This window comes from Balaenoptera ricei, chromosome 19 (genome assembly GCF_028023285.1).
Source record: "Balaenoptera ricei isolate mBalRic1 chromosome 19, mBalRic1.hap2, whole genome shotgun sequence".
Classification (NCBI taxonomy): domain Eukaryota; kingdom Metazoa; phylum Chordata; class Mammalia; order Artiodactyla; family Balaenopteridae; genus Balaenoptera; species Balaenoptera ricei.
The window spans coordinates 5,236,493-5,249,009 of record NC_082657.1 but is presented as its reverse complement, the minus strand read 5'-3'; positions in this window follow the sequence as shown (position 1 = coordinate 5,249,009).

Here is a 12,517-nt window from a genome sequence, read left to right as displayed (position 1 = left end):
TCATAATTTGCATTTGAGTTATTCTCTCCGCACTCTGTCCATAGCAGTGCAATTATAGACTCTGGCCCCCTAAAACCTACCCCCCTGTTCATGAATGTGCGCCATGTAATGTTTCCTGATGTCCTCTTTTGTGCCCAAATAAAGCCCATAGTATGCACCTTGATTTACCTGAAGTGAAAATAGCAATAACAAACATATGAAAAAATTAGGAAATAAAAAACTAAAAAGGTTAAAAGTAATCTCTTTTTGAGCTTGGAGCACTCTAAAATAATTTAGAATGAACACAATGTAATAGGAACTTTTCTTGTTTCATAAACTAGAAATTTCACATATTCACTCCCCAACATTTTTGTTCTTGTTCATTTGCAGTTGCAGTCGTCCACTGGAACAGGATGGAACCACACCCAAAGTTTGGTTTGGATGTTGAGACAGATGAGGCCGTATGCTAAAGTGTTACGAGAATGTTTGTTACCTTCTGAAACTTTCTAGGGGGAGCAGAGTAGACTCCCAAGCTGTTTAGAAAATGGCTTGACAAAACGGAATGGTGACTGGCTTGGTCTGTTAAGGTGATTACTGGATGAGGATGAGGGGAGGGTACCTGCTTATGGTGAACTTCCAGTTGGTATCAAAAGAATGAGCCCTTAGCTTTTTTTATCAGCCTGCCCAGATAGGCAGCATAGGAAGAGGTTGTTTTGAAACTCTCAAGGTGTCAGTAGTCAGATATCAAAAAAATGCAGTCAGACTGTTTAACAAAACATTGAATGTTTACTCCTGACACTTCTGATTTCTTGGTTGGGAAAGACCACACTTTAGTTTATGCTATGAATTTATTACACTCCTTTTCCTGCTGTACACATAGGTTCCATTGTGCAATATGGTTGTTGAAGATGCTAGTAAATTACTATTTAGATAAATTGCCTAAGATATTTTTACACTAGCCTAATGAACATTAATGTTTGGAAATACTTATTGGGTAATAAGTACTAAATAATTTTAATAGAAGATCAGCTTTCCATAGGATGTTAAAATGTTGATTTCAAATTATAGTATTAAGTAATACGCTGCATGATTCATTGTCAGCTATAGTAAAATTCCTTTTTTTAAAAAAATTTAATTTTGGCTGCGTTGGGTCTTCGTTGCTGCATGCGGGCTTTCTCTAGTTGCGGCAAGCGGGGTCTACTCTTCGTTGCAGTGCGTGGGCTTCTCATTGCAGTGGCTTCTCCTGTTGCGGAGCACGGGCTCTAGGCACGCGGGCTTCAGTAGTTGTGGCACATGGGCTCAGTAGTTGTGGCTCGCGGGCTCTAGAGCACAGGCTCAGTAGTTGTGGCACACGGGCTTAGTTGCTCCGTGGCATGTGGGATCTTCCCGGACCAGGGCTCGAACCCATGGCAGGTGGATTCTTAACCACTGTGCCATCAGGGAAGTCCTCTTTTGTTTTTTTATAGCTACTTTTTTTTAATTTTTATTTATTTATTTATTTTTGGCTGTGCTGGGTCTTCGGTTCGTGCGAGGGCTTTCTCTAGTTGCGGCAAGTGGGGGCCACTCTTCATCGCGGTGCGGGGACCGCTCTTCATCGCGGTGCGCGGGCCTTTCACTATCGCGGCCCCTCCCGTTGCGGGGCACAGGCTCCAGACGCGCAGGCTCAGTAGTTGTGGCTCACGGGCCCAGCCGCTCCGTGGCATGTGGGATCTTCCCAGACCAGGGCTCGAACCCGTGTCCCCTGCATTAGCAGGCAGACTCTCAACCACTGCGCCACCAGGGAAGCCCTTTTGTTTTTTTAGTACAATTTTTCCTCAGCATTATTTTTTCCATCCACATTTTGTGACCCAGATTTAATGTTTAATTTACATTTTTTCCCTGTCTTACACCAAGGAATACATAAATCAATGGATTATTTTGAGACTTTTGTAACATGAAAATGCACATAAGACAATGTCAGGTACACAGTAGGTGCACTATGAAGAAAGACTTCCTTTAGGACTTTAGTTCAATCAGTTAATACACATAGAAATATTTAGAAATATTGCAAAATTGATGATAATTTTGGTGAAAGTAAATTCCAGTGTCTTCTCAAGACCTTATATTTTACCGGCTGCTTTGTTATCCACATCTGACACAGCTTTCAGAAATAGAGAACAAAGAAAAGAGAGAAAATATAATTTTTAAATAAAAGTCAACTACCTAATTACCCTCAAATGAACATATAGTAATCTGAAGTTACATTATGTTTAGGAATTATTGACTGAAGTATATTATGATGTAAACAACTTTTTCTCAAAGGTATTTGAAGGTAATTCACCAGTGTGGAACAGAAAAACTGTTTTAAAGAAGAATGCAGGGACTTCCCTGGTGGTCCAGTGGCTAAGACTCGGGGCTTCCAGTGCAGGGGGCGCGGGTTCATCCCTGGTCGGGGAACTGAGATCCCACATGCTGCCTGTGTGCAGCCAAAAAGAAGGCAGTTCTCATTAAAAGGAAATTTTTTCTTTTCTCTTTTTATTGTATCTATATGAGATGATGGAGTTATCATTTCACAATATATGTAAGTCAGACCATTATGCTGTACGCCTTAAACTCTATCTATGTCAGTTATATCTCAAAATTGGGGGAGGGAGGTGCTGGTTTTAAAAAGTCAAAACACTTCAGCAAAAAATAAAATGCAATGTATAACAATGTTTTAAAACGTATTGTTGGGATTTCCCTGGTGGTGTAGTGGTTAAGAATCCGCCTGCCAACAGAGGGGACACGGGTTCGATCCGTGGTCGGGAAAGATCCCACATGCCGCGGATCAACTAAGCCTGTGCGCCACAACTACTGAGCCTGCGTGCTGCAAATACTGAAGCCTGTGCGCTGCAACTACTGAAGCCTGTGCGCCTAGAGCCTGTGCTCCGCAACAAGAGAAGCCACCGGAATGAGAAGCCCGCGCACCGCAAAGAAGAGTAGTCCCCTCTCGCTGCAACTAGAGAAAGCCCGTGCACAGCAACGAAGACCCAAAGCTGCCAAAAGTAAATTTATTTTAAAAAAATAATGAAATGTGTTACTCATTTTTTTGCCGCACCGGGCGGCTTGTAAGATCCTAGTTCCCCCACCAGGATCAAACCCCGGCCCTCGGCAGTGAGAAGGTGGAGTCCTAGCCACTGGACTGCCAGGAAATTCCCAAAATGCATTGCTCTTTTTAAAGCAATGGTTAGTGTGCTAAATTATCAAATGCCTTAGTCCTCCAGTCTCAGACCCCAGGTCTTGTCCCTATGAGTCTGCAACTGAGCAGTGCTGAGTTTGGCCTCCTGAGTGAGTGGGGAATAGACAGAAAAACCTGTACTGTACGGTGTCAGTATGAAATGGCCCATTCTACCCAGGGAGAGTTTTGTATTTCACATTCTAGTCTGTAATGCAGAGAGAACTCTACTTCTTGTTTACTTAAACTGCTTAAATTTAATTGCAGGAAATGTTCCTGGATCCAACCACCTTCTCACATAGAACTCCCAAGACCCGAGTTCCCAGACCGCTGAATTGCTTCAGCCTCACTAGCAGGACTTGTAGCCACCCGCTGGCAAAAACAGCTTTTGACTTAAACCGTTTTCAACTTGTCAAGAGGAAAAGATCTCAGTTTCCGACGTAAGTGTTTCACACAACTGTAAACTTTTGCCTTAAAACCGTTGCAGACAGTAACTTGAAGCAGAGAGGAACTCTGCTGCACAAAGGAACAAAAGACATTTGAGCATTTCTGAACCCGAAAAAGACGTCTTCAGAGCCAGGTGGGTGGCGTGCAGGCCCCGCCCCCTGACCGATCTCTCCGGGTCCCTGCGCAGACCCGGGCTCTCCACGCCCCGCCCCTCACCGCTAGCGCCCCGCCCAGGCCCCCCCCCATCCTGGAAGCCCCGCCTCTAACCCCGCGGGCGCAGTTTCTTACGGAACCAGAAGCAGGGGGCAGGGAGTGGAGGTCACACGGCAGGGCGTTTCTGTTTTCTAGTGTAAATCTGTGCTGCGCGGCTCCCCCATACTCCATCCTCAGGGTCTCGGTGTCACTACGGATCTTAAATCCCCGCACCTGCGCTTGCGCCACAGTAAACCCAGACGTCGCCGTTACAGGTCGGCTGTGTTTTCCTTTGGGTTTGAAATTGCTCTGAGGCTGGTCCCTGCCTTTAGATTTTCGACCTTTGGTTCCCGTAGACACCGCCTTTAGGGTCGTTTTCCTCCATAAAACCCTTTACTCCCTCCCCCTCCATGTAACGTCCCCTTCCGCGAGGTGGATTCGCGCCCCCCAGCCTCGCCCCCTCGGCCCCTGGAGGGCAGCGCCGGCCGCCCCGCTCCCGGACAGGCCGCGTCCTCTCCCCGGTCCTGGGGTTCTGCAGAGCCCGCCCCTCTCCTGAGACCCCCTCCCTCCCTCCCAGCCCCTCTGTCCTCGCGTCTCCTCAGGCCGGTCCTTCGGCTCCCCCGGCCTCCCCTTCCTCGGCAGCCCTTCCCCTCACCCCGCATAGGTGACCTGGGCCAGCCGTGTGACACCCAGTGTTCCTCTGTCTCAAATTCCACCGGATGGAAAATGCTCTCTGGCGGTGGGCGGCTATCTTATTCAGTCGCCATCCCTGTAAATACGTGGGCGAGGGGCATCAGGAGAAGCAGAGACGGAAAGCGACTGAGAGAGAAATAGAAAAACTGAGATGAGAAAAGAATGAGGGAGAACCGATGGAAACACAGACGATGGGCCGATGGACTTGGAAACAGCAACTTGAAAGACGGTAACCTGTGAAAGCAGGTGAATAAAACAAGTTTATAGAAGTGGGATCTGCAGGGAGATAGACGAAGGTGAGCAAAATAGGGAGAGGGGCTGTAAATCAGCGGTAGGAGAGAGGGCCCAATGGTGAGGCACTTCACACAGAGAGTGGGCGAAGAGGATAAGAGTTGGAACCTTGGTCTACAGAGCAACCTGGTGCTGGGAGAGAAAGAGGAAAACTACTGATTGAAGAGGCTGAGAAAGAAAGCGAGCAGGAAGGAAGCACAGCCACTTGGGGGTGCCAGAGAGTTGGGAGGAAGGGCGTGTAACAGGGACAGAAGGGGTGTAACGGGCCGGGCAGAGAGGGAGCAGAGGTGGGGGAAGAGAGAGGCTGAAATACATGGAGGTTTAGGGCAGTCAGAGAGGTTGGAGAGAAGGAGCATCGAGAGGGGGAACAGGTCACAGAGTGGGGGTGGGACAGGTGTGAGGGAGGAAATGGAGAGGAGGGCAGGAACGGCAGGAGAGCGGAGGGGAAGAGAATGAGAGACAGAGACCGAGATGAACTAGGGAGACAGGTAAACAAGGAAATGGAAACAGAGTAGTGCAGGTAGAGGCGAGAAACTGGGTCCAGATGGGCGGTGAGTTGTTTGGATATGAATGATTATGTTGTGATACGCTGATTTGTAGCTTTAGAATCTAATGAATTTAAAATTTATTTGCTTAAATTAGACAGATGAGGTTGAGAACTGCCAAAACGGAAAGGTTCGAGTATTTTGTAATTACTTGTATGAGAAGATAACTTTCATTTGCAGTTCCTGTTCGGCCAAGGCGCAGTGACTTGACCCAGACAGTTGTAGGTCACCCCCTTCCATTTTCCTGGCATGAGGTAGAGGTGGGTGGGTGAATGGTGGGGAGAGAAGTGGGACAGGAAAGACTGACTCTGTCACTACACAGTGCCTTTTTTTTTTATTATCAATTAATTAACTTATTTATGGCTGTGTTGGGTCTTCGTTTCTGCGCGAGGGCTTTCTCCAGTTGCGGCAAGCAGGGGCCACTCTTCATCGCGGTGCGCGGGCCTCTCACTATCGCGGCCTCTCTTGTTGCGGAGCACAGGCTCCAGCCGCGCAGGCTCAGTAGTTGTGGCTCACGGGCTTAGTTGCTCCGCGGCATGTGGGATCTTCCCAGACCAGGGCCCGAACCCATGTCCCCTGCGTTGGCAGGCAGATTCTCAACCACTGCACCACCAGGGAAGCCCCACAGTGCCTTTTTAAAGGAACATTAAACGTGGGGTGTTTTTGGTAATGCTTTTACTTTTTTCTTTCTCCTTTCTTTACATTTAGTTCTTTTTGTAGTTTGAGATAAAAATTAGTTCATTCAATATCTACTTTCCTGTAAATAATTATTCACTTCTGAAATAAGATTTGGTGGTCTCCTATAATTAATTCACGTCATTCTTTTCTAAATATGCTCTATTCTCAAAATTTTTTTTCACTTTGCCCCAGAATTCTTTACATGAAAAAAATTTTAACAGGCTGATTCTCTTTGCTTGTTTTAATTTATTTGAGGCCTGTTTGCTGTCTCCTCTTTATGTTGTATCTTGGAAATGTATTTTGGTAACTAGTAAATAATTTTAGACTATTTTGATGACTACTTGGTAAGGATGTCAATGATCTTTTATATTAACAGTCACAACCTAATTTAACCAGGTATTTCATTTTCTTCTCTTTTATGTGATCTGGTAAAATAGTGATCTATGAGATGATATGATGAAGTTTCCCTCAGGTCCCTCTTGTCTGTTCTCTGCAAATGATGAAGCATGGGTTGGATTGACTTGGAACCTTCTTCCAACAGAGCCCCTCTATTGATTGATTGATTGCTGCGTGGCTTGTGGGATCTTAGTTCCCTGACCAGGGATCAAACCCGGGCCCACAGCAGTGAGAGTGCAGAGTCCTAAGCACAGGACCACCAGGGAATTCCCACAGCCAATTCCCACAGCCGCTCTATTCATGATGAAGAAGTTTGCTCACAGCTTATTTGTAAGCTGTCCCCTTACAGTGTTTTCCGCGCCAGTAGCTATGTTTTTGCAAAATTATTTTACTGTGATTTTTCTGCAAAGAATTACATGCTTAGTATCGTGATCAGACCTTGAAAGAGAAGTTTCCTTTGCTCAGGAACAAGAAAGATGGTCCTGGTGTTAAATGGGACAGGCGATGAGGACAAACTCTGCCCACTGGGCCATCAGCCTCCCACTTCAGAATTCAAGTACAACCACTTCTGTTCACTCAACTCAGACCTTCTCAGAAATGTCTCCCGTCTGGGCCTCAGGGAGCCCGCTTGTAACATGGAGATGAGAGACTAGACCAGAAACTCTGAGGCTGAGCAACGCTGACCCCTGAAATGATTGGCCAGATTGCGCATGTGTCTGTGTGTGGCGGTTCTTCATGGAGGGAGTGTCCGCTTGTAATTAGAATATTAAGTGGGTCCCAGGCCTCCCAAAATGAAAAACTAAAAAAAAAAAACAGTAGGATGGAGGCAGGAACATAGGCTCCAAGTCAGAGAGACCATCATCAGGTGTCTTCCCATGAATAAGGATAAATGGGAAGGGAGGGTTTGTCACTTCTGGCACTCAGACCTCCACTGGCTTCCATATGTCTTCAGGGCAAAATCCCGACTCCTCACGGTGGCTACACAGCTCTGTGTCGTCCTCAGGGCCCTGCTCCAGCCTCATCCTGGGAGCTTAACCTTTTCTCATGGTTCTCTCTGCCCTGGTCACGTTTACTTTTTCTTCATTCACAAACACCAAAACCTTTTCTGTCTTGGCTCTTAGTTCCCGCTCTTACCTTTTGTCATTAAATCACCATGGCTCTTGCCTTTTCTGTTCCTTCAGGTCTAGGCCAGAGATATCTCCCCATCCCCTCCTGACAATCTCTGTTACATTAACCAGGTTTTATTGCCTCTATATTAATCGCCCTCATCAGAAATGCCCTTCTCCATTGATTATTTGGAGTCTTTCCCAGTTTCCCTTCTTTGTAGGGTGCACCATATTCCTTTTCTTCTCAGGATGATGGCCTCATCTCACTGTGGGGATGTGTTTAGATGCAGGGGCTGTGGGTTGGGCTGAATAATCCTCAGGGGAGACCAAGGGAAAGGGTGGGTGATGAGGATGTTTCCCTTGTTTGTTCTGGAGATTTCAACTCTCAATTCATCCTTATCCCATTTGGCTACTTAATTGCTCAAAAGCAAAAAGATGTAGGGAGTCCTAAAAAGCCCTATGGAACCGGTGCCCTCATGCAGTGTCTTGAGTTGTCCCCATGTTTAGTCTGTTGTGTCACTCATCTGCTATAGCCCCCAGGTCTTCTAAGCTCTATACATCCAGCGACCAGTTGCCATCTTGGACAGGAGCTTTGCCTTCCAGCAATTAATCTACTCAGAGTGGGGGACCGTGATTTCACTGTGGTAAGAGTGGCCAGGAGATCAGTAACCTAAGGGGGCATGGAGGAGGCCACCCCTTAAGAGTTAGGGTATCTTCCAATTAGATGTGAGTGGGGAGAACAGGAGGCAGTGAGATTGGGCGCTCTCTCTCTTTGGGACTTCTTCACTGAACTCAATCCCGCCAAACCTCAAGGGCCTTTAAAGCTCGACTCTGTGATGTCCCCAGTGGCTGGCAGGTTTTCCCAGGAGGGCCATCTTCTTGATCTGCATACTGAATGCCCATTGGCCTTTGGCCGGCAGCTCGTGTGCATTTCTGTTGTGATGCGGTGCCCGGTGGTCCCTGTGCTTTTTAGCCCTGTTGCTCAGTCATGCATGGAGGAGAGGTAGAAAAATGGGGAAAAGTGGAGGGGAGCCCGTAGGGGGCTGCAGGAGGGATATGGCAGCAAGGTGGGCCTCTAGATGAGCCCAGTGAGTGGTGTGTATGTGTCCCAAGCGTAGTTGTGGGATCACGGGGTGTGTGGATCTGTTGAAAAGGCATGTCTCGGGAATTCCCTGGCTGTCCAGTGGTTGGGACTCCACACTCTCACTGCCGAGGGCCGGGGTTCGATCCCTGGGGTTCAATCCCTGGTCTGGGAACTAAAATCCCACAAGCCATGCGGTGCGGCCAAAAAAGAAAAGGAAAGAGAAGGGATGTCTCAGTCCTGGCTGGAGGACCTGGAAGTGGGGTCATGGCTAATTGTAGGCTGCATGGAATGGTGGGAGGGGCCATAGTGCCTTAGCTCAGTTTCCCTGGGACACAGATACTGTGACTGAGATTTGCATGCGTGGTTTTAATTGGAGAACTCGTGGGCACACCTGAAGAGGAATGAAGGAAGTAGCATTAGGAAAAAGAATGTCATCCTTCAGTGTCCTTAGAACCAAGGCCTGAGCTGAGCCCACAGGGAGCTCTGGGTGCAGGAGGATGAATGCACTGGTCCTGGGGGGGGTGGATCCAGAAGGTTCCCCACAACATCCACTCCACAAAGTGAATTTTGTGGGGTTTTTTGGGAGGGCAAGAATCATTATGCAACTCGTGGAATAATTATAGGGAAAACCCCAGAGGTCACTTTGTGGGTTACCTTTGGTATTTTCTGTTATTTTGAATTGCTAGTGAAGAAAGCTTCAGATGCATTTGGAAGGTAAAGAAAAGATAACTTCCAAGTGTTTCCTTGGAAGATGTTGAAGTCTCATTAGGGCACGTGCATCAGCATATGCATCTGTCTTTTATTATTAGATTTTGTAGGTGGCGGTGTCTGGGCTGGCTGGGGTCACTGAATGAAAAGAAGATGTCTTGGGTCTAGTTGGTGCTTGGGTGTCTTCATGTGTATTATTCCATCATGAATGCATGAGTCGTTAGGGCTTGGAATCTTTTTTGGGATTGCAGAGCAGGATGGGTTGATTATTACTGGGTGTCTGGGGAGTGTGCTGGACCAGATGAAAGTTTGTAAGTTTCTTTCAGCCTAGAAGGGAAATGGTTGGTCCTAAGCTTTGATGGCAGAAGGACTTCATTAGGGAGGGGCCATAAAATCTTAGGATATAGGAAAAGATTATTCCAAGAATCAGAGGGCCATCAACACCACAGCAACCTGCAGTACAAAGGCTTATTTTGGAGATGATGCAACTGCTGCTTTCTTGCTGCCAATGCAGTGAGGTTACTCTACTGTTCTCTCCATGTCTTTCCAAAACGTGTGTGTGCGTGCACACGCGTGCCCACACACACGCGCGCATACCGATAAAGGGTAACTCGTGAACTGTTTGTGGGAATGTAAGTTGTACAGCTTTATGGAAAACAGTATGGAGGTTCCTCAAAAATTAAAAATAGAACAGGCATACGATCTAGCAATCCCACTTCTTCTTTTTTTTTTTTAATATTTATTTATTTATTTGGCTGCATCAGGTCTTAGTTGAGGCATGCAGGATCTTTTGTTGTGGCATCTGGGCTTCTCTCTAGCTGTGGTGCATGGGCTCCAGAGCGCGTGGGCTCTGTAGTTGTGGCGCGTGGGCTTAGTTGCCCTGTGGCATGTGGGATCTTAGTTCCCCCACCAGGGATTGAACCCGCGCCCCCTGCATTGGAAGGCAGATTCTTAACCACTGGACCACCAGGGAAGTCCCCAATCCCACTTCTGATGGTGTATACAAAGGAAGCAAAATCAGTATTTTGAAGGAGTTACCTGCACTCTTATGAGCAATACTACATTATTCACAACAGCCAAGATGTGGAAACAACCTAAATGTCTGTTGACAGATGAGTAGGTAATGAAAACATGATACATGTATATATGAGATAGCCTGGGACCTGGAGCCCTTTGCTGCAGTGCTTGCACCTGGATACAAAGAAACTATAAGGGACTAAAAATAACTGCACACATGTGCAGTCTAGGCAATAGTGAACAATAAGATACAAGAAGGCCACAGACCAGCTGCTATTTCTGAGGTGCCGAAGCAAAAGCAGGGTACGGTGCATGATCCCTGCACACAGCACCACCAAGGGGGTGGGCAGGCTACCTAAGCGGACCCGCCGATCTTCTCCTACTCCGCCCCTACCGTCACCCCATTTAAAGGACTAGCTCGGTGCCCGTCCCCGTGCCCCCCGTCTTGGGGAGTGAGCAAGGGCACCTACTTCTTGTTTTCACTCCCTCTTACTGCAGCATGAGTCCCAGTAAAGCCTTGCCTGAATTTCTCCTACGGCCTCCTACCAGTTTCTATTGATTAAAGAGCCCAAGGACCCAGGTTGGTCACATACACACACACATATATATATGTAATGACATATTATTCAGCCATAAAAACGAAGGAGAGTTTTGCCACTTAGGACAATATGGATGAACGTAGAAAACATTATGCTAAGTGAATTAAGCCAGACAGAGAAAGACAAGTATTGTATGATCTAGCTTATATGTGGAATCTAAAAAAAAGTCAAACCCATAGTACCAGAGAGTAGAATGGTGGCTATCTGGGGCTGGGAGGTGTGGAACATGGGGAGATGTTGGTCAAAAGGTACAGACTTTCAGTTGTAAAATGAGGACGTTCTAAGGAGCTGATGTGCAGCATGCTGACTATAATTAATCATACTGTGTTACTATATACTTGAAATTTGTGAAGAGAGTAAAGCTGTTTTTTCTTTTTTTAAAAAAATAAATTTACTTTATTTTTGGCTGCGTTGGGCCTTCATTGCTTTGTGTGGGCTTTCTCTAGTTGTGGTGAGCAACTACTCTTTGTTGTGGTGCGCGGGCTTCTCATTGCAGTGGCTTCTCTTGTTGTGGAGCACGGGCTCTAGGCACGCGGGCTTCAGTAGTTGTGGCACGCGGGCTCAGTAGTTGTGGCACGCGGGCTCTAGAGTGCAGGCTCAATAGTTGTGGTGCACAGGCTTAGTTGCTCCGCGGCATGTGGGAGCTTCCCGGACCAGGGCTCGAACCTGTGTCCCCTGCATTGGCAGGCAGGTGCTTAACCACTGCGCCACCAGGGAAGCCCTACATTACATCTTGTATGTTGTTATTTTGCACTTTTTCCCAAGAACATTGTCTCTGACTCTAGTTAATAAATTTTCAAAGCATTTTCCTTTACAAATATGTTGGGGCCAATGAACTGGGTAATTTGAGGTTACTGTATAGATAGGGAATTGCTGTATTGAGTGGCTGTTATGTAAGTAGAGAATATTTCATTTATTAATTTTTTTTTGATTTACAGGTGATGGTCTTTCAGTGTATATTATGCAATGTAACTGACATGAACCATTTTTTTTTATATTGGTCTTTAATTTCTATTAAGACAGATATTACGTCTACCTTGTCTATAGTTGTGTTTTTCATGGATTTAATTAATTAATTTATGGCTGTGTTGGGTCTTCGTTTCTGTGCGAGGGCTTTCTCTAGTTGCGGCAAGCGGGGGCCACTCTTCATCGCGGTGCGCGGGCCTCTCACTATCGCGGCCTCTCTTGTTGTGGAGCACAGGCTCCAGAAGCGCAGGCTCAGTAGTTGTGGCTCACGGGGCCAGTTGCTCCACGGCATGTGGGATCTTCCCAGACCAGGGCTCGAACCCGTGTCCCCTGCATTAGCAGGCAGATTCTCAACCACTGCGCCACCAGGGAAGCCCCGTGAAAGATTTTTTTTTTAAAAATTTATTTATTTTTGGCTGTGTTGGGTGTTCGTTGCTGCATGCGGGCTTTCTCCAGTTGCGGCGTGCAGGCTTCTCATTGCAGTGACTTCTCTTTGTTGTGGAGCACAGGCTCTAGGCGTGCGGGCTTCAGTAGTTGTGGCATGCAGGCTCAATAGTTGCAGCTCGTGGGCTCTAGAGCACAGGCTCAGTAGTTGTGGCTCACGGGCTTAGTTGCTCCACGGA